General features: G+C 44.9%; 1 long non-coding RNA gene across 1 annotated transcript in view; it reads right to left on the bottom strand.

Annotated features, from left to right (window-relative positions):
- The window catches only part of LOC148224148 (uncharacterized), a 122,715-nt gene that overhangs the window by 40,179 nt on the left and 60,399 nt on the right, over positions 1-22,137 (bottom strand). The window contains exon 2 of the long non-coding RNA XR_015802831.1: positions 2,671-2,727. This is a non-coding gene — a long non-coding RNA (uncharacterized LOC148224148). The remainder of the gene's footprint in view (positions 1-2,670; positions 2,728-22,137) is intronic.

Raw genomic sequence — 22,137 nt, 5'->3', positions numbered from 1 at the left:
TTCTGTCCCAAGTGTAAACGCAGTGGCTTGCACCAACACGGTTCTCATCCATAACAAGACAAGTAGCAAGGAAAGGGAGGAAAAATGCAGCCCTGAAGGTTGCAAATATGGAATATCTTCTGGGGAAAAGCTCCTCTCCACCAGAATGAAGCAGGAGTGAACATGGGTAAACCTGGAGGTGCCTGGGCAGCTATCTCTTTAGGGGATGTCACTGAGAAGGGGAGTGGAAGTCCCAACAGCCTATTTTGTGTGTGTTGAGGATCTTCTTTTTCCTCCTCTTCCCCACTTCTGAACTCTGCTTATATCCACTGGTGTAAGGACTCTGCTCCCTCTATCCCTTCTGCTCTGACCACCAAGCCAGGAGGCTTTGCATTACTTCAGGAACACGAGCACATTTTGGGCCCAGCTAAAAAACGAACACGGCAGAGAGGAGGACGATGAATGACAAAGCTTTCCTGGCAGATGTAGGCTATAAAAAGAGATCATGATGTAGTGAAACAAGTCTAACCAAAGGGGTTTGCCAGAAACACGGTGAAACAGGCTTCCAGGGTGGAAATGACACTGCCAGATTCAGAAAAGAGAAAACCAAACAGCCTGAAGCTTAGCAAGCACGCAGCAACTTGAGGATACTGAGGAAAGTGGAAATCACTTCACTTTTGTTTGTGATTTCCCTCCCCTACAGCCCCTGGTCTCCCAGGGAAAGGACCCAGCCCCTCACTGGCAGGGTGCAGAGCTGAAGGGAGGCCAGTGGCACCTGCTCCTGGCAAGCTGGGCTGCGGCTCACCACGTTCCACAGAGCAGGACCGTGGCTGCCAGGCTCCTTCTTTGACCTGGTCTGATCTTATCTGCACTTCCAGGTGCCTCTGGAGCCCAATGCTCTCTTATTACCATCCGCCCGCCCACACCAAACTTGGATACATTTGTGTTCATGCCTTATTTTCCTAAGTTAATGTAGGAATGGGCAGAGGAGCACTTCAAGGAGGGTAGTGAATGGTGGTTTCATTAGCCACATTTTATTAATTTTATTTATAAACCAACAAAACTCAGCCTTTGAAGGGGGACCCCTCCTTTTTTTTTTTTCTTTTTTTTTTTTTGCCAAACCCGGGACAGAAGCCGTCTTTCCGAGTCAGAAGGGATGTACATGACTGTGTAAAATCCCAGGAGCCTCTCCTCAAAACAGTCACAGGGGTTTGCAAACAAGTCACAGAATCACCCTCTTCACCCATTCCCCCAGGGCTAAGCAAGCTCCCTCTGAAACACTCCCAGCTGCTTTGTGCTCAGAGAGTAGCAAGGCCTGAGCACAGGCTTTAAAACAGTGCTGCAACTAGACCATGCAGGGAAATTCTTGACTTTTTAAACATCCTTTTTGTAATATTACATGTTAGGAGAAACAATGGGTTTGGTTATAACTATGAAGTAAAACAGGGAATGGAGAAGCAAGTTGTCAGTTTTCCTCATAGGAAACAGCCACAGCTGAGCTCTGTGTTAGATATGCCTGGACAGGGAAGAGCTTAATTCAAACTGCTTTGGGTGACTAAAATGAACTTGATATTATTGTTGCACCATGACTTCTGGGGCATACTTTATCTTCTGCAGGAGATTCACCCTTCCTATTGCTGTTGTATCTCTTTGTAACACATTTACACCCCAGTTTCCTAAGCCAGGTGTCTTCCTTTCTTTAGACTGAGCTCACCATCACCTGCTCCCATTCCCTGCCGTACCACCACCACCGCTATGTTCCATGAGGTTTCCTCAAAATCCCTGCAACGCTGCTTTGGGCAGAGGTGCTGGGAAACCAGCAGCAATGATGGGATGGTAGCTGGCAGCCTCCGGGGCTGGAGCAGGGGGGCAGCAGGAGGGCTGGGGACCACGCTGTGCCCCAGCTCTGCAGAAACCACCTCGTGCCCCGAGTTTCTGTGTGAACCCCGCTGGCTGCTGAGAGGGGTCAGCGTTCCTCTCAGACATGCCTCAGTGCACCGTGGTTTCCCACAGCTCCTCGAGGTCTGCACTGTGATGCAGTTGGTGAGTCATGCACAGATTAGTCATGGAGGGGATTTATTCTTGTCTGCAGAAAGTCCGGCATGAGTAAAGACAATGCAAGTTTGGCAGCGGCTTCTTTCGGTTCTGGCCCGTGCCAAACCTGAGCTGTGTGTCATCCCCAGGTGTGGGGCTCAGACAGGGCCACACATCCTTTTCATGCCTTTCTGCCCACACCAGAACTTTGAATGCACTGCAGAATGCACAACTCATCTCACAAGCTCCTCTTCAGGCTAAAGACACTTCCACACTGATTACTGACCTTCACCAGGAAAGTCTCCAAATCCTCATGGATCCACCGAAGCTTACCTGTCACGGGGATGAGATCTTGACTTCTTCCAACCTGGTAGCAAAACACTCAAGCAAGCCTAGCATCTTACTCCTTAGGGATCAAATGATGCAGGAATCTAATTTCCCTGTATTTCTTCCAGTCCCAGAGCACCGACTCCCTAGACTACTCCTGGAGATTTTTTAACTGGAAAAACCACTTTTTTTCATTTCTCAGGAACAATAAGATATCCAGCAATAACAACACATTTCTGACCAGGAAGCTGTCTGGCATGGTGCTGCCACAATGTTAAGTTCCAGGTAATTTTTCTTGGATGAGTTTATGCAGTGAGTGTAAAATCCTACCTGCTGACTGCGGCAGGAGTCACGGGTCTGCGGGACACTCCTTCAGAACTTGGGCTTCTGAAACGAGAAAATGTTTTCATTCATATTTTAAAATTCCATTCATTAACAGGTGTATAAGGTTTGACTTCTTCAAAGTATGCTGCAGACACAGCCTAATAAATCTCCATGACACCTCACTGCATCTCCATTTTATAGATGTGGTGATTCGAATATATCCAAGTGAAATGACTTGCCCAAGGCTAATGAAGGAATCAATGTCAGAGACAGGATTAAAAGTAGAAAAATTCCTAGCCCCCAGTCTCATAACCTAACTGTGGTCTGCATTTCCCTCATATGAAAACAGAAAAGGGAAACACATCTATTTTGAATATTGTGAAAAGTAGTTCAGAGCAGATGGGCAGCCTGATGTTTTAAAATTGCTTTACTTTGTCATAAAATATCAATAATACACGGGATGTGGTTCTTGTCCAAGAGTATAGAGTATACCAAGGTGTGAACAGCACAATATGTGTCACTGGTAGCTTTCAGAGCAGCTGAGATGGCACTGTAGAATAAAATAAGGACAGTCTTTGAGATGTCTCTCCTGCCCTGCTCCTTAAAACAGATTTCTTCCCGTGTGCTACAGCCAGTAAAAGCAGCTTTGAAGCTGATGAATACCTGTTGGGTAACGAATCTGTAGCGAGACACCTATTGTCACATCTCAGAGGCAGCACAAGAGGTGTGTAATGCCTACTGCTCAAATTTTTGGGTGGCTCTACCCACCTCTTTATTGGATGCTGACACAGAGAGAGGCAGCATCTTCTCTGTCACCAGAACATAACGGGAAGACAATGCACCTGTCTAGCTGTGTAGAAGAATAATTTAAAGGAGAAAAAAAAAGGAAGGTACACTTGGGTCATTAAATATTGATGAGTAAGATTCATTGACTGAGTGGGAGACAGTAGGATATGGCTTGAAATAAAACCCCATGAGGGCCACACCCCCTAGTATGCCCAGGGCCATCCCTTTAAAGGTAGGACAATTATAATTAATTGAGCAATCTGACAGAAAGCATACATCCATACGCTGGAGCAGAAAGTGACACTGTGCACGGAGCCATCATGGACACTTGAAGGGTTAATGCTGGTTCACTAGACCAAGGACAGTAAATTCTGCCTGTGGCTACCACCAGTCTATTGTATTATTATTGCAGGCTTTAGAAACAGCTTTTAATTTTAACCCTTTCCAGCTCTTTCTTCTATTTTCTCTTTATAAATAATTGTCATTGAATAAAATGGCATGAAATCTTCCTAGTCCTACCTTTCAATAATTTTGTTTCACTTTCAGCATTCAGAACACTGTGCAAAAAATAAAAAAGAACCCAAAGAACACGGGCTTCCTTTACCTATAACTTTTAAGGTTGCTGTAAAACCGGGGCCCTTTCATTTTGTGGCAATCAGTCCCCACTCTTCGCTGCAAGGATGAAGAATCCCGTCCACCACTTACAGGAAACCGAGATGTGAGTGTTCAGAGTTGTGACAAACACACAGACTGAATACAGATAGCCCTGTACCCCCTTCAGTCTTGCCAACACCTGCATTCATCCACCCGACTCCGTTTTTAAGGTGACGCGCTGGGAATTGTTCACGCCTGTAAGAGCTGACAAATCAAACGCGCAGGAGCCATTGGTTACCTGTAATGCAGAAATCTCATTCTGGGTAACAATTCCAGCAATATGCTGAGCACATCCTCAGCCTTAGGCAGGCTAAAGAGAAACAACCAATGGAGAAGGGATTATATAAACGAGTGCAGGGGACAGCAGAGGACTGACTCAGTGACCCAGGAGGTCCTTTCCAATCCTATATTTCTGTGTTCATCTGTTCATATTGAAGTTGATGGGAGACATTTCCACCGACTTCAAAGGGCTTTTATCTGGCCCCAGTTTCATTTCTTTTCAATATATAGATGCAAGAGTAATGTCACGCATGATTTTCACGAGACATGCTAATATACAATCAGTTCTGGGAGCAGCAGAATGAACCCAGGTAGATAAATTGTTCATCCCAAAATGCTAAACATGCCAAGACCTGAAAAATATATCTCCTCATATCTGACTTGCAGACAAGTCCAGCAGTATCACAGCTGGGTTTCTAGTTATCATTAGCCATAATCAATTATGCCAAATAAACTGCCCCGTTACCTACTTGCACTTTTTGTGAAATACAAGGAATAAGGTGAACAAACATTTTTGATTGGAGGATCAACTCACTACAAGGCTGGCCCATGTTCCCAGCAGCAGGAAGGAGTGTCCCACCATGAAACCTGTATCTTCCTGTGGAAGGTTATTTACTTTAAATGGGACATCTCTTGTCAGAGAGACAAGCCACAAAATGCTCTGGGAAGGAAAGAGGTGTAGAAGTCTAATGTCGATGGAGACAGAAAGAAGGAGAAGGCAGAACGGGGTGGCTGTACAATTACACAGTGTTTTCTCTTCCTCTCTTTTTTTTCACTGAGCAGGCACTCAGCCTGCTCAGCAGAGTCACTCCAATATGTTATCTAATGGCTTTGTCGTTTCTTGTGAGATTCCCCATCTGTGGCCAGACTGTGCCACTGCCTCGTTCAGCTGAGCAAGAGAACATTCACTCGCTCACTCTGATCTGGGGGGACAGGTCTTGCTCTGGAGCAACAAAAAAATGAGCTGCTCCTTAGTCAGGTCTGAACCTCTGCACTTAAGTCAGCCTTTGATGAAAGTTTCCTCTGGATTTCAATGCTGCTCTTTATAGCTGGACAATCTGCTGGCTCTCTCTGGCTCTGTCTTTTTTTTGTTCTTTACACTGGCATTGTTCTGATCTATGTGGTGGTCTCATATTTTCCTCCAGAGCTTTCTGCATCGGCCTTGTTTTCAAAGCCATATAACACAAGCAATGATTTCTAACCTGCAGTTGCTTCAGAAGGATGGATGTTCAGACATAATCAGTCCATTTTGCTATTTTTTCACCTGTTATACAGTAGCTGCTCCTGCTGCTTGGATGCTTCTTTACTCACTTTCCTTTTCAATCCCTTTTGCCCTCATAATTTACTGTAATACTCTAAGTGATTTATAAAACATGGAAAAGTGTATCACATCCAGTTTAGTTCTCCTCCAAGCAGAGCCATTTCCTCCTGCTGGGTTCATGGTGCCTCTAATGAGCATGTTCTAGGGAAGGATTCAGCCTTCCAGGGGCACAGGTACAGCCACTCACTTTGACTCCTCAGATGTGGCAGGTGGTCCATGACCAGGACACAAAAATTACACCACACCACGAGAAAAGAGATGCTCAGGATGCTGAGATAACCCTGATGTGCATTCAGAGGTCTGAGTGCTTTGGGGCTGTACCTGGACCTCAAAACTCCATCGGGAACCACAGACAGGATCCACAGGTGGCACAGATCTGATGGAAGTGCAGGTAGCCCATATCTGAGAGCCCATCAGTTCATACAGAGCTGTGGAATTGCTCTGGTGGACTTCATGATTATCTCATCAGTGGCCACATATCACCAAGGAAAAGTTGTGGTTTGCTGTCATTTACGAGTGTCACCCCCTACAAACAGGAAGAGGAGCACGAGAACGGGAAAGCTCCATTGATTTGTTCAGGCACCAGTATTCCAACGTGGCAAGATATTTTACCTATGACTGTCACATCCAAATTTAGTAGATAGCATGCTTGCTTTTTATTTGATTTTTAGCGAGTCTCTCCACAATAAATATAAGAGCAGAATGCATAAACAAAGCACCTGGCACTTACAGTTTATCTTGGTGACAGAAAATTTGATTGATGATAAGTTCAGAAAGTGGCAAGTTTTCAACATAGGGCTAAACAACCTTTCATTGCTGATTTTAATTTTTTTTTTTTTAAAGCTTAGTTACTCTTAGCTGCCTTGTTCCAGTGCTCTATCAGCTGCTGGGTAGGGAAAAAAAAAGCCTGCCGTATTTGTTCCTTATGGATTTTCACTGATCAAGTTGCATATCACCAGGTTAAGAATTAAATGGAGAACTTTTGCACGTCATATTCCTCTCCTTGTCTCTTCCCAGGACAGAGACCGTGAGACAGACCTTTCTGCTTGTAAAATGTTAATTTTTAACTTATCCTTGTTACTGCAATACCAAAAGATTGGAGGGGTGTGGGCACACAAGCAGAATGAGATAGCTCAGAGGAGATGCCAGTCAGAGAAGCTCCATTCGTGGAGCAAAGAAGGAAAAAATATTTTACAGAGGGGAAAATTAAGGCACAATCTCATAGTGATTTGTGTCCAGGAGCTTCTAGGAGGAACGTGGACAAAGGGCAGGCACAAGCCAGACCCCATGGCTGCTAATCTTGTGCCTTAGCAACAAGACCACTCTCCCTCTGCGCACAGCTCGGAGGGAAGAGGGGCAACCTTCTAGGAGGGAAATCCTTGTTGGATTAAGCACTTTGCTTGCTTTCCTCTTCTCACCCCTTTCCTCCTCCAGAGCACGGAGGATGGGGAGGGGGCCAGGTGGTGAAAGGGTGCCTGGCCCCCCCCATTGTCCAGCCCACCCCACATCCAGCAGGGTCCTGGGGCTCTCCAGCAGCCCCCGGATGCCCGCGCCCCTCGGCCGGGGAGGAGGGATATGATTTGTAATTGCAATATTTTCATTACCGTCTCTTAGTTCTTTGCACACTAATGTCAAGAGCTTTGTCTTTGTAGTGTTATTGGCATTTTTCATCATATTCATGAAGTGTGGGTCAATTTTCTTCAAAAGGCTCACTTCGCCAACTTGCCACAAAGACAGACAGTAATAAATTCTACTAGTGCACAGCGAAGGCTTCGTAGCTGCAAGCAACAATAAAAAGCAATGAGCTGGGTGTCACTAAGTAACTCCAGTTTACACTGCATTTTCTTCTTTTATTGAAAACTCAGAATATGAATTTATTAATGAACACACAGGCCTACTTTGAAGGGGTGTGGGGGGGGCCCGAGTCAATTTATTTGGTATTCACACAGTGTGTGCCTACATTGTATTGTTTCATCATTTTATGGCCAGGCACAGCTTGTTAGGCTGTGGCCCTCCAGAAAAAAGCAGGCTCATATAGCAACACCTTGACGTAGATGTACAGCTGCTTTCACTGTGGCTGTCTCACCTTTAGCCCCGTCTGTCTACTGCCGGCTTTCATTTTCCGCATTCATACATCAATAAGCTTTGCATGCTGACACCTAATTTTGCAGGCTACTTTGGTTATGGAGGCCATGTTTTGCATATCACTACCCACCCCCTTCTGACATCTACTGCCTTTAAAGAGGGAGAGAATAGAGAGAGCACGAAAGAGGGATTCTTTTCTTCTCAGCCTAATCAGAGATTTCTTTATATTTGTCAAAAGCAGATCTGCCAAATCAACTTTAATTGATTCTTCCACAGTTCTCATGTATGATTTTTGAAGGACTGGGCTTGTGTTCCAAGACACAGTGTTGTGTTTCAAACAAATATGAGGTTTCTACAGTAAATCAAATTTGGATGCCAATTAGTTAGCATTTTCCATTCCAATTAAATTTGAGACCTTTCTGATTTTGAAAGACTTGTGTGTCTATGCCTGTGTGCATGTACTGATGTGTGTGTGCCTATCTCAATCTATTTTGGAGAGGCAGAAAGATATATATGTATAAAATATTTAATGTGCTCTCCGTGGCCTAATAAGCAGGGAGGGGTTAGAGCCACCCATTTAAACACACATTTTGGAGGATTTTTTTTTTTTTTTTTTACCCTGTTTATTTCACAAGGGCTTACCAGCCCATTCTAACCTGTTATGTGACACCACAAAGGTTTTTACTTTCTCAGTCAGGTGGCTAATGTCATTATATCGTTGACAACTCATAAAATGTTATAATCTAATAGGGCTTTCCCTCCCCACACACACATAGTGAAAGCTCATTGTAGCAAAGAAGGGATTAGGGGCAAAAAGCAAGATTAATGTTTAAAAGAATGGAAGCAGGCTGAGTCCAGATAGAATATTGTAGCTTAAAAACAAATATAATTTGTATATTAAAATGTGTCTTGATCTTCCTAGATTTACTCTAAATAAACCCAGCATACAATACAGGGGATTTCCTACTGGATATTGAATATTTCAAGCAAAGTCTATATATATTTAGGTTGAATCAATTTTTAAATGAATTCATCCTTTTATGACTAAAAATCAGTTTTTAGGCAGACTCGGAATACAGAGACTAAGATTGAATCCCACACTACCAGGATGGGAAGGAAACAAAAGCTTGCTTAGATGAGCTAGAACTCTCATGTGCAATCAGGGGCAACCATCAAACTATCCTGATGAAAAAACATTTGTGCTACGGACAAGGAATCTTCCCAGCACCCATGGGTCTGGTTGGCACACAAGGAACAAACCTCTCACCAATAGGTCCCCAAAAGGACCTCAGGCCAGCCAGCCAGCCCAGCTCCAGCAGACATCAGGAGCAGGCAAATCCATTCCCATTCGTTTCCGAGGACTCAAAAACCGCAGCAGTGAGGAATTCACCCTCAGCAAAATTCAGGTGGGAACAAGCACACGCCTGCATTTCTTCGGGAAAGAGATTAATTAGTTTCTTCCTCTTATAAAACATAAATAAAGGAACAAAGACCTGAGCTTGAAAAGGTGAGAAAATCCGGGCGCACTTGGCCAGCAGGGAAAAGCAATAATCTTCAGGTAGTTTGGCGCTAGAACGGCGTGTTTTGTATTCTCTGCTGCTGCTCACAACTACTGGCCTACGCCACCAAAAGCAGTAAAATGAGGAATTATGATGGCTATTGAGCACCATTCACATATTCACAGTGTCGCATCCGATGTCAATTAGCGAGCCTGTTTCCATAATTGTTATACAAGGGGAAAATCTACGGTGTTAAACAGCTCTCGAGTTCACGTTTCTGGATGGGCTTTGTTTGGTGGAGTGTTTAGCACACATGAAGTAAAATCCATGGGAAGTCTGCCTGGCACGAGACCTTTCACAAGAATTTGCATTGGGAGACTTTTTATATTCAGTCCAATATGTGTGTTTTAGGCCACATTTTTCAAGCCAGCTTCTCTTTCTACCTGGGTAAAACCAGGCCTTTTGGGTGGGGAAGCTGCACATTTGCTGAGATTTTTATCAGACTGAATGGGCAGGCTGAGGAGGAAAATTGCAGAGGACTATGCAAGCATTTTGTAACTCTCAAACCAAAAATGTCTCAAGCCTTTTGTATAAAATCTCTTGGACTCTGACATTTAGTTGTCAGCTTGCATAAAAACAAAAGGGTTCAATGTTGAGATGGAACTAATGCTGAACATCAAACTGGTCTTTTAAAGGTTTGGGGGTTTTTAACTCTTTTTGTAATAAAAAGTCTGAAATTCAATGTTTTGTTCAGCTGATGATCAATTTTTCTTCTACATTTCAAGGTCTGCAATAACCCACCAAATCCTCTACTTATCTCCCATTGTGCTGACTTCTGTAAAAAATGTGGCCCTTCAAGCTACAAAATTATAGAGGAAAATCAGACAACACACAATAAAGTCTATAAAATCATGAACAGTATAGGGAAAGCAAACAGAAAAGAATTAGTCATTATTTCTCACAGCATAAGAACCAGGGCACACCCAATTATGAGGCAGCAGGGTTAAAACAGCCCATAAGGAACACTTTTACAAAGAATAACTAAATTATGCAACTTAGCACACAGCAGGTAGCAGAGACCAGGAATATAAATGGATTGTAAACACGATTAGACAAATTTACAGGAGAGTTCCACAGAGGACTGCTAAGCACGATGATCCTGCATGGGGTGTGGATTGGGAAGTCTCTCACACCCTACCCGGACAGGGCTTGGGAAGGGCGAGGTCCCTGTCCAGGTACCTCCATCCTGACAAGATGGTGATGCTGGGGGCCATAACATCACCCTCACAGAATGAACTGCTCATGAAATGTCCTCCTCTGCCTGGAGATGATAAAGGAAGTGGCCAAAAGAAATCTCCTGGTCCGAGTTTGGAACCTCCAAACCCTGAGGGAATCACTGCACTGCCAAGTGCATGAGGAGTCCTTGATCCAGACCACACCTGCAGCAAAACAAAGGCCCTGATGAGTGATTATGTGCCTTTGTCTGGAAAGCCTCCCACCAAGGTGCACTCGTGTGTCTGGTGTGCAACAGGGCTGTAGATTAAGCTCTTTGTGTGTTCCTCACTTTAGGGGTATTTAATTGCTGGGTAAGTAGAAAAAGGGAAAATTAAAAGAGGCCACAGGCTGGTCTGACAATGGTGGAAAGAAGTGCCCTGCTCAGCAATAGGCACGGGGAATCAAGATGGGCACATAAACGTGTCTGACGTGTCTGAGCTGTCTTTAACCACTGGCAAAGACCAGAGCAGAAGTTCTCAACCATTTCTTGATTTATGGACCCTTACACTTCCAACGGAGAGGTGATCACCTGTAACAGTGAATTAAAGCCTCCTGACAATAGGTTTTTTTGAACTGCCTTTCAGGGAGGCACATTTAGGGAGGTGGCTCAGAGACCCTCTGGGACATCCAGCCCCATCGGAAAGCTACTGGCACAGGAATGAGCAAAGGGACAGGGATAGGCAGTGTCCAGGCTTGGGGGTTAGATTTGCCATCCCATCTCCATTTCCCGTCTAACTGTGGAAAAAGAATAATTTTTAAAAGCCTTCATTCTCCTTCATAGTTTTAAGGCTAAAAAGGACTATTAGATCATTTGCTCTGACCTTTTACATCTACAGGCCATCACACTTCCTCCAGTTTATGAGTACCTCCATAAAATAAGAGCCCATATTAATTTCAATCACCACTGAGGGAAATAAACCTGCTCCAGTCAGAAAAGGGTCTCTCTGAGGTTCGCCACTGTTCACACTCTCACCATTCACATCCTTTCTAATTACTACACTATTTTCCCTCTGTATATCCATGAATGCATTGTTAAAATACCAGGAACAGGAGTTTAAATTACAGTGGCACCCCATTTTGGTCACATTTTACATAGTAAAAAGGATCCCTAATGGAAAGACTTGGACAGCCTAGCCAGACAAGGGAAATAAAAATACCCACCAAAAAATTTAAAAGGGAGAAATCTCTGTTCTCCCCAGGTCTCATAAGCCCAAGGAGATTAAACGACTGGTCAAAAATCACCCCAAAGTTGGTGGCAGAGATGGAGCTGAAACCTACTTTCTCAAGTCAAACCTGAGTTTTAATCACCAGAACACCCTTCCTCTCCCTTCATTGCTTTCATTTATCATTTCAGGCTAGGCAGACTACATCGAAATGATGGCTTTGTGAAGCATAGAAACACAGTTTTACGGGCAATAAACAATAAATATGAACCTGAGAGACATCTCCGGGAAACCTCCATACCAAAAAAAGCGTCCTTTCCCCCCTTTTTTTTTTTATTCCCTGCAGAAGATGGCAAAGGCCTTTCCCTTGCCGCGCTGCCCGCACCTCTCGGCCAGGCGGAGCGCGGTGCCAGGTCCCCTGCGCGGCGCGTTGGCTGCGGGATGGCAGCGAGCTCCCCTGCTCCCTGCCAAGATGACAAAGTCCTGGCTGGCTCAGCCTCTGCCTCTGCCAGGCTACCAGGGAATCGGCCGTGCCGTTCCATTTAAGCGCTGCTCACTAATTATTAACTGTGGGCTCAGCATTCAGGGCGCAGACAATGGGATCAGCCAGGCACCGCTCCACGGGCGGGGGGGGCACCGCAGTCGGCACGGGTTTCTTTTTAATTATTGTGCAGTGGAATCAGTCCTGGAGAAGCGAATTGAAAAGTATACAAAATTCTGATTAATAACCATAACAGCTTTCTTTGTTTTTTCTTTTTTTTTTTTTTCTTCTTTTTTTGGTGGTGCTCTGGGTTCCCTCCCACAGGAACCCAAATGTTCTTCCTGTAACACCAAAATCCGCACACACTTTAAAAAACCCCCAAGAGAACGTATTTTGGTTTACAGGACTACTCCACAATAACAATGAATTATGCAGAGTTGAGCCCAAAACCTATTTCTGGATCCAGATACAGACTTTGAGGGATGATGGATGATCCTGTTTTATGGCACCCCTGAGAAAGACATAAACCTCTCCCCAGGTTGGAAGGGCTCTGTTGTGCACTGATGTCCAGGCTTTAAAGTTTCAGGCCTTTGCTTGGTACTACGCTGTGCTTTGTGTAAAGGCTGAACTCCTGTGGTATCTGTGTTACCTCCTCTCCCAAGGGATTTGTGCAAGGAAGGGTTGCCTTTATCTCCTCTGGCGTTTGCGTCTCACTGGCTCTGTTGCTTTAGAACTGCAGAACTACAAACTGGATGGGGATTGCTCTGAAAGTGGCTCCATGCTCATTCAGAAATTAGGTGCACCTCAGCAACACTTAAGGTGATTTTCCAAGATGTTTCCTTTTTTCTAACAGCTTATTGATTAATGTATTTCTATTTCAGAGAGACACTGTGACAATTTTGTTCAAAATAGTAAGAGGAGGGGAAAAAAATTAATCAAGGTCCTCTGAAAATAATGTTTCATCCTGGAAAAGCTTTTTTCCATGTAACAGAATCCTTCATTAGGCTCTCTGACTGCTCCTATCAGAGGACACACCTCAGACGGGAGCTGGAGCCTCTCTTCCCATAGTTTTCCCAGCAATGGAAACACATGATTTGCATTAGGGACAGGGGACAGTATCCTGTGGCCTCAGCCCAGGGGTTCAGCGTTGAGGGTGCAGCATCCCCACTGTAAGCTGACTGGCACCCTGGGGAGGCAGCAGCTCCTCTGTAATACAGAGCACATGAGCAGGGGCTATTATGAGCAGGGATAAGGAAAAACACATGCTGGAGCAGGTGCCAGGGCAAGGATTAGAGGAAACGTGCTGCTGTGTCTCACAGAGCAAGCGCACGGCAGGGTCTGAAAGCAAGAGCAGCTCTTTGGTGTGGGAGCCTCGTGCTGCACCTGCAATGAAGCCTTTCCTGCAAATGGAGACATCAGAAGGAGATGACATTCCCCAGGGGATGGCAAAATGTTATATGAATCACACCCGACTCCACTCAGAAACATCTCTCTTAGGTCTGAGCGGAATTCCATACCAAAGGCATATATTTTTACATTAGGATTTCGTTTTCTTTCACTTTCAGTACCTTGGAAGTGCTTTTTCACTAAGCAGTTATTAAAAAGAAAGAAGATGTAGTCTTGTACCCGAGTAAGGTTTCTTCCACAATATTTCTCAATTTAACCAGATGACAATCCCTCCTTCTTCCTCAAGCCTTCCAGTTTTGAGCCTTGACACATTCTGACCGAGTTCCCAGTGCTTCTGACACTCCACTTTGCTCCCACACGGACCAGCGTGCAGCAGAGACCCCCAGCTCACACAGGCTCCCTGCTCACCTCTCTGCCAAGGCTGTGCCAGGAGGAGGAAAGAGCCCCCTAAAATGACAGTAGGAATTGTTGATTCCTTTTCAGGCTGTACCAGGCTCTTGCAGCCACGATTCCTCACATCCATCTGTGGCAAGGCATTGTGGGGTATTGTGTTTGACTCTCAACAAACTGTGTTGCTAGGACGACGTTTATTATGATACATAATGTGAATAAAGGATGAAACTGTACACAGCGTGCTGATTTGCTATAACTGTCATCTGTGATGATAGTCTCTAGTTTATACCTCAAATGAATTTTGCATGGATGGTACCGATGCTGCCGAGTGCTGCAGAGGTGTATTTTACAAAGCTGCCTGGGCCTGGCATGAAGATCATGCCACTTTAAACAGCGAATCTGTTATTGTGATGTTTGTGAGAGGAGAACAAGTGGGAAAGTCACTTTCAAGTGCAGCTCAGTGCTCTTTTAATGAGGAATGGGGTCTTCTTCAGAGTCAGCCAACTACTGAGGAGGAGCTGACACCCTTAGTAGTCAACATCCTCAAAACAGCTGACAGCTCCAGATAAATCAGTTTGTGTACTTCCTCCCCTTCTCATATCACCTGCGGTGACAGGAAAGCACTAATTTCCTTTGAGAGGGAGAGAGATGGATGCACGCGTGCATCCTGGGCATGTTGATCCTTCAGTGTAAAATTAACAAAAACAGAGGCCAGGGAGAGCTGGGAATAGGCACAGCACTTTGTCAAGAGGAAGACTCTGCTGTGGCACGGCCCCATATTCATCATATGGTAATTTATAAACGTGCACACGGCAGAGCCACGCTGCATCAGCCCCTGGAAGGAGCAGCTGTGACAAACAGAGTGCGTTTGGTCAGCCGACTGCCCAGCTCACAGCCACAATTCTCCTCCGCACAGCACAAGACTGCGTGCCCAGGGGGCCAGCACGCAGTGTGTGACATCGGCCACGTGCACGAGTGGCACTTGGGCACAATGCTTGGCCCTGCAGCTGGACACAGCCCAGCCCTGCATGTACAGCCACCTCGGAGGAGCTCTCCGACACTTGCTACCCTTGAAGAGGACGGTGCCAGTAAGAGCAAAAGCAACCTCTGCTCGTTGATTATTTCAAGGGGAAAGGTGCTGAAATGCTGCTGCTGCAGTGACAGTCCCAGTGCCACACCTGAAGAGCCAGGTGCCCGGGGCCTGCAGCACCCTTTGGGGTTGGTCAGGAGGCACTCACTTGTTTATCAGTCACTGGCAATCGATGGGGAGTTAAGTACTGCCTGCACCCTCTTGCACAGACAATCCTCCTCGCACACTTCCTGAATTCATTACTCTGACGCTGCCACAAGGCTGAATGATGTTATAAAAATCAGACACTCCGGGCCGTCGAAAGCATTGCACTCTCCTTGGAAAGAAACACACCTGGAAAACCCCTCAGATAAAACCACGGAGGAATTTCTCCCGGTAGGCAACGCAGCTCACAACTTTCCCCTGGGCCCAGAAGCCTCTCGTGGCAGCGTGAGCAGGGCTGGCTGCCATTCGTTTTGTGCCATTGCTCCTGAGAGTCAGCTCATCCCACCCTCCTCACTGAACTGCCACGTTTCCAGAGACAGGCTCTGACACGAGCTGGAACAAGGCAGAAACAAAAGACAGCCAACTTGTTTACGGGGAATGAACCACTCACTGTGACCCCGTTCCAGGGAGGATCTGCCCCAAAAACCAGACGTGCACTGTCCAGGCCAGAAGAGAGGCTGTCTCCCCTGCCTGTGCTCAATGCACACAGTATTTCAGCTGAATTTAAGAATCCCTCTCCTGCACAAGGACCTTTTAATGAAAAGAAAAAAAATAAGAAGAAAAAAACAAACAAACCAGACTCTAAAAATATGGATGAGGATCTGAGTTTCTAAGGTCTCAATTTCTCCCCTCCTAAGCTGACAGTAACCTCAGTGTTGCCTTGATGCATCAGGTTATGTTAGTTAAATCACTGACCATCCCATCCTTTATGGAATGGGACACGATTGACGTGCCCAGATGAGACAAGTCACAGCACAAATGTCTAAAAGGGGGGATTTGCCTGACAACCATTTTAAAAACACTTGTAGGTTTAGATTTTTAAATAAATACATATCACTATATATGCAAACATAGAAATATAAATACATCTATACATGCATGCATGTGTGCACACACACATATGTATAATCACATACATATGCTCCAGTGGTTTTCCAGCTAAACTGCTGCCATGTGTTGTGCATTATCCCAGGGCACCGAGCAGAAAGGCTGAAACCCACCTCTGGGGGCAGGGGATTTTGAAGCCAATTTCTCCTGGACCAGAAATCCGAAGTCACTCTGTGCACAGGCCCCACAGCCCAGGAACAGGCAAGTTCAGCAGCACAGAGCCCCCCTACAGAAGCAACAAGGAAATTTTTGTCATCCCTGAGGTTGCTCAGTAAGTGCCAGTTCCTGCTTGGGTGATGCAGAAATGCACGTCTCTGAGCAGAAGGACTTGCTTCCATTCCAGTCTCATGGAATCTGGGCTGTTTCTTTCTTGCACCATTGAGTGTTTCAGTGGAAAAGTTCTTTTGTGTGTAAATAACTATTAGGTGCTATTTTTTTATAAGCAAAGAAAATTCATAAAATAAAGCAGACAGAATTCATTTATATGAAAAATAGAGGGATTAAATATAGCCAATAAATTACAATAAACTGTCCACAGTGAACAATGCTACCAGATGACCATAATGGAGATCCACTGCTCTTGTGCTTTTATTAAAAGAACAAAGCACTGCAATTAAATGTAAAATCCGGTAATATGTCATCGTACCTTAAGCATCCTTTTCTCATTCATTGAACACCGTCCTCTGATTTAATTGAAGCCCCTGGTCCCTTTGAGACAGCAATAGTCCTTACTCTAGGCCAAGTTTAGCATTTCATTATTTAGTAATCTGAGATGGAGTCATGCTATTGACTCTCAAGCAATCCTCTTTGCTTCTTATAACAAAAAGGATGCCCACAGAAATAATTGATACCACATTCTACTCTCTAGTAAATCGTCCCTTAGTGGATTGTGAAAAGAGGTTTTTGATTTAGACTTAAGAATAACAAAAGTTGGGTATATTTTTCACTGATGACCCCCATATGACATGTCCATAACCCCTTTCACAGCAGGAATGTTGGCCTAAAGGCATTTTAGCAGCTAAAATGAGTGACTAGAGGCTTTCCAGGTTTTGTTATATATATTCGGTATATAAGTGATGCCTTCGTAGAGGAAAGTCATTTTTTTCTATAGAACAACTCACTGTAGACCTGATCCGGGCAAGAGCTGACACTTCCCTCCCTGGCATCAGGCAGCCATCGGTGCTTAGCACCTCGTAAAGGCAATCAGCAACTTGCAGATTCATTACAGCTCTGCAGGCTGGAAATGCGCTGGAGCAGCATGGGCTGTTTTCTTTGGGAGGTGAAACAACCCAGGTGAGTCAGGGACCAGATCCAAAATAGCCCAGGTGAGTCAGGGACCGGGTCTGAGATGAGGTCCCCATGTCCCCCGAGGTAGGAACAACATTAACGAATTTCCCAGCTCTGAAGCACCCTTCTCTCCTGGAAATCTCTGTATGCTCTGGCCTTTTGAGATTTTCATCCCTCACTCCTGGACATGGAGCTCAGATCCCTGCAGATTCCCATGAAGGGGTGGTCCCGCAGCCGCAGCCCCAGCTCCTCAGCTGGCTGCTCAAGCCTCACCTGAACTGGCCATGCAGGAGCTCCCCTGGTGACAGGGGTGGTGGCCATTCCTTAGAAACAGCCCCACAGCCACCAGCCCGGATTGCAGGAAAGCCACAGATATCCTGCACACCACCCTTCCTGCAGAATGCTGCTCGGGGATGTTCCAAGGCACAGCCACTCCCAGTCAGAGTCTGCTCTCCTTTTCCATTGGCAACACAACTCTGCTTGCACAACTGCACAGGATGATAATGGATCTAAGGAGCTCCTGACTTCAATCAATTTGCAGATCATTCCTCCCCCCCTGGCTAATTCCTGCCAGCATTTTGTGGTCCTGGAAGGACTTAGTGCATGGACCCCACTGCCAACTCCTCTTCACCATCATGCAAAGGTTGTCCTCTTCTTAAAGCTGGTTATCCCAGAAGGGTGTTGTACAGACTTAGGGGTGCAGCCAGGATTAGGACACCAGTCCTCCCACAAGCCAATTCACAAGTCAAACAGAAAAGATTACCCCAACACCTCCTTGCTTTTGTGCTCTGGCACCTCCTGCTCCCTGGAGAATCAAAAACATGAATTTGCACTAACTTTGAAAGCCCAGGGGTCAAAAGTGGTTGTTTTTCATCTGGAGATCTGTGCTATCCTTATCAGGCAATGCAAACACAAAGCCAAGCTGGGGAGACCAAGTTCCCCCAATAAACTCACATGGTTCCCATTAATATTAATGGGAATTACACAGGTGTATTGGGAAATAGCCCCCTCGTAGGGCTGCAAGTCCCATGGCCCTGACCTACACCCATAAGCCTGCACTCGAACTCCTCTGTCTATAATTGTGTAATCTACTTGGCATGTTAAGCATTTCAAATTAAAAAGTGTCAGGGTCAGAGCCAAAACAATGCATTATATGGGATAAGATTTTAATTCAGCCGGTCCTGGGAGAGACATGGGGAAGGAGGAGAAATTCATGCCAATTATTTTGCATTTTGGGAGAGTTATTTGACTGTAGGACCAACCCACAGCAGGGCACTGTTCAGCGAGTTTTGTTTTGTTTGTTTGCTTCTCTTCTCCCCGTACTCAAATTATCTCCAGGTCCTTAGATCCATTAGACTAATTAATATTAAGAACATATGCATATGCAAATTAGGCCATGGTGCCCATATATTTCACTTTACGTGACAGCTTGAAGTGTAGTTGTGTGAGTCAATCAAATGCCATAAATTTGCTATGCACAAAAGATCATTAATATTAATTGGGGCATGGGCACTGTGCAGTAGCCCATGCCACCATTAGAAATGGACTCCTCGCTTTAATTGTTCAGCAAATTCTTTTTTCTTTTATTTATTTTTCTAATTTTAAATCAGTACCTATGGCCAGATTAAAATATGTATTTTTTCCCTCAGGTAGTCTTCAGAACAGCATCAGAATTGTATTAAAAAATACTGAGCAGACCTTTTCTAAGACAGATGGCACACAATGAGGTTAAAAAAAGTATCTTGAGATCCAACCAGCAAGAACAAAAAAAAAAATTGCTTGCATTGTTGTTTTCATTATCTTGCTTCTGTCATTTCATGAGCTTTGTATCTTGCAAGGAAAGAAAGAAGGGAGAAAAACTGTGAAATTAATCTTTTGTGCATGGCCTGATAAAGAAGAGACATGCTCAGACAAAAGATAGACTGAGAGAAGGTACCGTGATTGATGACTAAAGTAAAGGTGTCAGAAGAGTATTATGTAAATTACTGGAGGCACAGACCATTTCAGAGAGAATGAGAGGGAGAGGGGAAGCCAGGGAGAGAGAGAAAAAAAGGACTGCAGAGTCGATGTCACCAAGACACTGGTCCCCAAGCGCCAATTTCTTGCCATCTTTCATCTGCTCAGACAAGCTCACCTCACTTTCTATTTGGTTTGCACGATGTAACAAAGGAGGAAAAAAACCTGTCAACATTAGCATGAATGCAGCCCAAAAGCGAGGTTCGAGCACGCAGCGTCTGAAGTGAGGCAGCAAGACGGGAACTCTGAGGCAGCCTCGGTGCTCCTACGTGAGCCTTGAGGCTCCCAGTCCTTTCCCTCTGTTGTTTGGTGCCAGGGCAGGGATTCAGACAGGCAGGGCCAGAGTGTTTCTCTGCGTTTGATCCCCTTTGCACACCCCTGGTCCGACACACGCTCATCCCTGCACAGACCTGCCCCTATTGCTCCTCTGCCCGGGCAGAATTTTAATCCAACCCACGTCCACGCCCACACGCTGGACAGATCTCACCTCCACTAAATTCTCCCCAGGAAAGCCTCTTCTCACTATTGACACAGCCACACACACCCCATCTCTGGAGAGAACTTAGCCACAAAATTCCACAAGGGTTCAATGAAAGCACAGTCCAAATCAATTTATACCGAGCAAAAATATGTTTGGTGTCCCATTCCCCATCCCTCTGGCACAGAACAACCCCCGGGTATCACATCCCGAAGGAATGATGCAGTTAATACCATGGACAGTAAGAAACCATTTTTATACTTCTACTTTTTGGAAAAACAAAATAAAACAAAACAAAAACTCTAAGGGAAAAAGGAAAATGCTTTCAGGAATTTCTCCCTTCATTCCTGACTATATGATTAATCTGGCTCCTGTTTGAATTTCACCTCCGGCAGATCTTTGCCCCTATTTAATTTGATCACTGGCTTTTATTCAAAAACTTCATTTTCCAAGAAATAAACAACTACAAATGGTCACCTATCACCTCCATGGTAACAAGTGAAAGGAGCATTCAAGGGGAAGAAAACACTAAATTGGCATTTGATGAAATGCACGGCTCCTCGCCGCAGGTACTCCTGGTACGTGAGGCTCGAGGTGCACGGTGCCCTTATACATTGACTCATTTCCCTGATCCCTGCCCTATAGAGTGAACTGCTGGCTTTAAAAAGGGGTAGCAGAGAGAAACAGGAGTGGAGAGGCTGGAAATGCTCATCTGCCCTGTCTCTGTGCTCTGACAGCTCAGTGAGGGCATCCCTCAGCCTCACCTTTCCTGGACACAGCGGTCTCCAGCTCGATTCCCTCTGCAATCCCACAGCAGCAGGGATGGGGATCTGGTGTGTGAGCTGCATCCTCCCTGCTCCCCTCGCTGCTCCTGCTGCCCAGCACTGGGATGCTGAAGGACATGGCAGGATCTGGGGCAAAGATGGCAATCCTGGCAGGAATCATTTCAGTACAGAGAGTGAGTGTGCAAATAAAGCTGCTTTCCAACTTCCTTCCTTCAGATTCAATCAGCTGTCACATGGCTTTCATTTTGAGTGTTGAGAGACATTAAAACAAGATTTAATAACAAATTGCTTCAATTTTGCATGCCTTCTAAATTCTGTTGGCCAGGCAGGATAGTCCATGGAAAAAGCATTCAGTCCTTCTCATCAAATTTTTCATTTTTCCACTCTTTTTTTTTTTCCTCTTTTGTACCATGAGTGCAACAGTTGGAAAAAATTTAGACTCCAAAGAGGCAGCTATTTCTATACCATCAATTTGCCCCTTAAAGAGTGAAATGATAAAATGAAGGGGGAAAAAAATAGATGTTCTGGGCACCAAGCTCTGTACAAATCAGTTCTTAAAGTATCAGTGAATTCATATTTTAAAGAATACTTTAGTTTGCAAGATTGAAATTCTTTTAAAGAAGAAACTCTCAAAGGAAGTTGTCATTTTAGGCTGCACAAACCAAAACCCCTCCAAAATCAGGTGCTTAGAAAAAAAATTGAAGCACTTTAATAATTTAAATTGCTCCCCTTTGCACATGCCCAGAACCCAAATCCCTTTTCTAACTGAAGTGCTTATATAAAAATTTGACAGCTCTTATAATTTTAAATTGCTCTACACTGAGTATGCCCAGAACCTCGATCACTTCCAAATTCAAGGGCTTATAAAAATTTGAAGCACTCCAATAATTTTAAATTGCAATGCACAGTGCAGAGTGATTTAAAATTATTGGACTGCTTCAATTTTTTTAAAAGGTCTTCAATTTGGAAGTGAGTCAAGCAGCATTCTAATACAGTAGTTTAAGACATACTGTATTGATGTAAAATTTAACATCTAAAAATAATGAAAATTAAACCGAATACACTGTTTAAAAAGTGAGGACGAGTTTCCCAAACAGACCTTGGAAATCCAGGAAACCACAACTTCAGGCTGCTCGGTCCTGCTTGGTGGAAAGAGTCAAGGAGGAGACGCTTGGGACAAAACCACAGACGTAAGGACAGCTTCCATCCTTGGCTTGGACATCAGGAAAGCCCTCCTGGGAGTGTCCAGAGAAAGGTCTGGAGCAGAGAGGAGCTGGGTGGGTCCCCACACTGTGGGAATCCTAGGCATGGCAGCCTGGCATGCCAACAGGCATCTCTGCACCCTCAGGGTGACATCTGCCCCTCCAAGCCATCCCCTTCTG

This window comes from Sturnus vulgaris, chromosome 3 (genome assembly GCF_052056855.1).
Source record: "Sturnus vulgaris isolate bStuVul1 chromosome 3, bStuVul1.hap1, whole genome shotgun sequence".
In the NCBI taxonomy this organism is placed as follows: domain Eukaryota; kingdom Metazoa; phylum Chordata; class Aves; order Passeriformes; family Sturnidae; genus Sturnus; species Sturnus vulgaris.
Note: the sequence above shows the minus strand (reverse complement) of the source record. Positions and strands in the feature narration are given on the sequence as shown.